This window comes from Chiloscyllium plagiosum, chromosome 14 (assembly GCF_004010195.1).
Source record: "Chiloscyllium plagiosum isolate BGI_BamShark_2017 chromosome 14, ASM401019v2, whole genome shotgun sequence".
NCBI lineage: Eukaryota > Metazoa > Chordata > Chondrichthyes > Orectolobiformes > Hemiscylliidae > Chiloscyllium > Chiloscyllium plagiosum.
In genome coordinates this window covers 78,419,131-78,423,795 of record NC_057723.1, presented here as the reverse complement: position 1 = coordinate 78,423,795, position 4,665 = coordinate 78,419,131, and positions in this window count along the sequence as shown.

The following is a 4,665-nucleotide window of genomic DNA, read 5'->3' as shown; positions in this document are numbered from 1 at the left end:
CTGAATACTTTGACCAATAAAAGAAAGCATACCAAACTCCTTCTTCACTATCCTATCTACCTGCGACTCCACTTTCAAGGAGCTATGAACCTGCACTGCAAGGCCTCCTTGTTCAGCAACACTCCCCAGGACCTTACCATTAAGTGTATAAGTCCTGCTAAGAAGTCAAATTGGACCCCTCCAGAAAGCTGCTGGCCTTGCCTCAGCATATATGATTAAGCCATCAGGAGATGTGTTAATGCCAGATTCATCAGCCCTGCTCACAAGATAACACAGAACGTTACCCAAGCATAACACAGCACCATCCATATTCTCAAGGTCAACATCAGCATTGTCATCAAAGCAGCAGACAAAGGAGGAGCCATCATGGTACAGAACAGAACACTCCACCTGATGAAGGGGCAGCGCTCCGAAAGCTTGTGATTTCAAATAAACCTGGTGGACTATAACCTGGTGTTGTGTGACTTCTGGCTTTGTTCGGCCCAGTCCAACACCAGCATCTCCACATCATCAGGGAAACGCCAAGGCTTTCAAAAGAAAATCATTTTATTATACACCTGTACCAGAAAATCAACATTAGGATTGTATGACTTTGAATTGTTTTCTGCAATGATGAGGAAACCTTCTGACCTCCTGATGCTGAGTGTATATACAGGATAGTCAGAGTTGTTCTTGTACAGAGCCATTCCAGTGGTGATCTGTGAATCTGCATCCAGGCAGCAAGCTGTGAGGCGGGGTACAGGAGGAAGGATGCAAACCTTCTCATAGCTCTTTCAGTTTCTAGTTCTTTTACTCTTGAAGCACATCTCAGGGCCTGCGCATTGTGTTTTTTTCCCCCAAGTACAACCCCAGGAAATTGACATTCCTTGGTCTTTGAAGGAAGTAAATTCTTCAGCAGGGTTATGTATGTTGCCCTTCTTTGTGGTGATTTACCAGGTGTAAGTCGTAGGCTTTTATGTTTCAGACTGTAGGGACAAAATTGTCAACCCCTTTTGGAAATATAGGATGGTCACAGCACAAAGAGAGACCATCATTTCCCTTTCAGACAATGATCCAAGTTCCTTTGAATACCATAATTGAACATACCTTCAGCCAACGCATTGCAATGCACAAAAACAGTCTGATTCTGTCACTATTCCTTGTTTTACCACGGCAAATTACAATGACCTCTGTGCCCTCTGACTCTCAACCCTTCCACCAGTGGAAATGGTTTCTCCCTACCTGACCCGTCTAGCTCCCTCATCATTGTGAAAACCAAATCTCATCTCAACTTGCTCTTCTCCAACAGGAAGAGTTACAGTTTCTCCAGCCATGAAACATTTCTCGTACATTACTCCATATCCTCTCTAATGCATTAAGGTGTGCTGTTCAAACTTGAACACAGTATTCCAGTTGAGGCCAAACTGGTGTTTTATGCAGGTTTATCATGATGTCTATGCTTTTGCACTCTGAAGCCTCTATTTATAAAGGCCAGGACCCTTTACTTAATTAACTGCTCTCTCAGCCTGTCCTGATTTGTGCTTCAATACACCCAGGTCCATCTTCTATATTGTCCCTCTGGATCCTTCACACCAACATGAATCAATTCTCACTTTGCTGCATTAAATCTCATCTGCCCATTATCCATCCATTCCACCAAAGTATCAACCCGCTTTTGAAACTCTACACTATCCTCCTCACAATTCACAATAAGTCCCACTTTTGTGTCCTAGAGTCACACAGCACAGAAGCAGACCCTTTGGTCCAACTTGTCCATGCTGACCAAACATCACAATCTGACCAAGTCCCATTGGCCAGCATTTGATCCATATCTCTCTGAACCCTTCTTATTCACATAGCCATCCAAATGCCTTTTAAATGGTTCAATTGTACCAGACTCCACTGCTTCCTCTGGCAGCACATTCCATACACGCACCACCCTCTGAGTGAAAACGTTACCCCTTATGACCCTTTTAAATCTTTCCCCTCTCACCTTAGACCTGTGCCCTCTAGTTCTGGGATTCCCCTACCCTGGGGAAAAGACCTTGTCTATTCACCCTATCCATGACCAACATGATTTTATAAACCTCTAAAGTGTTATCCATAAATCTGGAAATTTTGCTCTGGATACCATGGTTAGGTCATTGATATATAGCAAGAGCAATATGTAGTAGTGTGTTTATATTGTAGATAACATAATTTTCCTACATGTCAGCAATTATATAAAAACATCTCATAAATAGCTTAATCGTAATTGCAGTCATGAATACATTTAATTTCTCTCTGATTTCTCTGGCAGTTACTCTATTTCACATTTATAACCAGTAATTGTTCTTTCCAGCATCTAAAATCACCACAATATTACCACTAGAGACCAGCTTTCTGACTCAGCTGGGCAGTGTGGGGGATTACAGTCAAAATGAGCCACCTTCTGTCCTCCTAGCACTCTGCTACTCCTTCCTGGTCTGTATCTTCCTGATCTATGTTCCTCTCCTTTATTAGTCCTAGTAGCAGTGTTTTATACATTCTTCAGTCTTTAGGTAAAGAGCTTAATAAAATAGCTTGTCTAGTCTCGAAAACAACAAATGCTGGAGATCGCAGCGGGTCAGCAGCATCCATGGAGAGAAAGAAAGCTAATGTTTCGAGTTGAGATAACTTGTCTAGAATTATCTCGAGCTTGTCTAGAATTTCCTGATCGTTATGGATCAAGACTGGCCAGGCCTTTTCATCCTTAAAATTGCGAATGACAATCTTCAGACATTTGAAAGCTACCTCCCCCGCACCCCCCCCCCCACCCCCACACAGACTACAGAGCCAAATGGTCTGTAGGTTGAGCCACCATCTATAATAATAAGATAATGATCTATAATACCGCCCTCTTGACATATGAAGAGTGGACAATGCTGACTGGTTTGAATCTAGCACACGCTGGTGAATCTGCTCTTCTTCATTACGAGAGTTGTCTAAGTGAGAAGACCCTGCACTATGCAGGCAGCTAGGTGGCGCACCAATCACTGGTTACAACTTCACTGGAATATCCAGATGATCCTCTGACCGTGATAAGGATGTACAGGTGAATGAAAGGCTCATGAAGGTAACAGGACCACCAGTAAAGAAAACAGAAACATTTACAGCAAAAATCATCAGTTACTGTAATAGATATTTGGAGTGTAACATCACAATGAGTTGTAATGTATGGAAGAAACTGTTACTAAGGGACCTCTACGATGGCATGGCAGAACTGGGTTCTGAACCCACGGTGGAGGAGCTTATCAAAGTTATTAACTTGCTTGCCGTGGTCAAAGATCAAGGTGATAATGCTGCGTGGGCTGAACGTGTCAAGCTTGGGAAAGTGGTACTCGTGCAGAATTTGCACAACTTTCTCTGTCTAGGATCCAGGGAGGATGCAGTGTCTCAGGATATGCAAAATGGGAAGAATGTGACCATGTCCAAGAGCAAGAGTCTATCACAGTGATTCTAACCGCTACTGAGGCAGCTCCTTGCTGGGCATTGTGGGAAAGCTGTTTGCCCATGTCACCCTTGGCAGACTTGGTTGAACACATCTACTCCAATTCTCATCAACATGGTCTTCCCAGCCTGATGGCTGAAGAAAAATATCACAAATAAAGAAGACCATTATACATTGCCTTCATTGATTGCACCAAGGCATTCCGCCATGTGAGCGGTGGGGCTGGAGAAGATTGGCTCTTACAGAAGCTGCTTGATGCTATCTCCTCTCTCTGTGAGGAACACCTTGAGATCCATAGTGGTGTCAAACAAAGTTATGTTGGACACCAATGTTCTGGCATATTTTTCCTCTATTTTCATTTATTCACAAAACAAGCATGTGTTACTGGCTAGGCTTGCATTCATTGCCATCTCTAACTGGCCTGGAGATGGCAGTGGTGAGCTGACTGCTTGAACTGGTGCAGTCGGTTTGGTGTGAGGACAGCCATAGTGCTGCTTGGGTGGGAAATCGCTGGGGGTGTGCAATTCTCCTCCTGGATGTTCGAGGTAATCAGTTTGGGAGATACTGTTAGAATAGCTTTAGTGGGTTGCTGTAGTGTATGGTGCATTTGGGATACAATGCTGCGGCTGTGTGTTGCTGATGAATGCCAACGCCTTAAGATGGATGAGGAGAAGTAGGCCATTCAGCCCATCAAGTCTGCCCTGCCATTCAATGGGATCATGACTGGTCTGATAATCCTCAACTCCACTTTCCTGCCTTTTCCACATAACCCCTGATTCCTTTACTGATTAAATGTCTATCTCAGCCTTGAGTATACTTCATATTTGGAGACAGTGAGCATGCCCCCCAACAACCCACCCTCCCATCCTGGCACCTTCCCCTGCCACCGCAAGAATTGCAAAGCCTGCGCCCACACCTCCCTCCTCACCTCCATCCAAGGCCCCAAAGGAGCCTTCCACATCCACCAAAGTTTTACCTGCACATCCACCAATATCATTTATTGTATCCATTGCTCCCGATGCGGTCTCCTCTACATTGGGGAGACTGGACGCCTCCTAGCAGAGCGCTTTAGGGAACATCTCCGGGACACCCGGACCAATCAACCACATCGACCTTTGGCCAAACATTTCAACTCCCCCTCACACTCTGCCGAGCACATGGAGGTCCTGGGCCTCCTTCACTGCCGCTCCCTCACCACCAGACACCTGGAGGAAGAA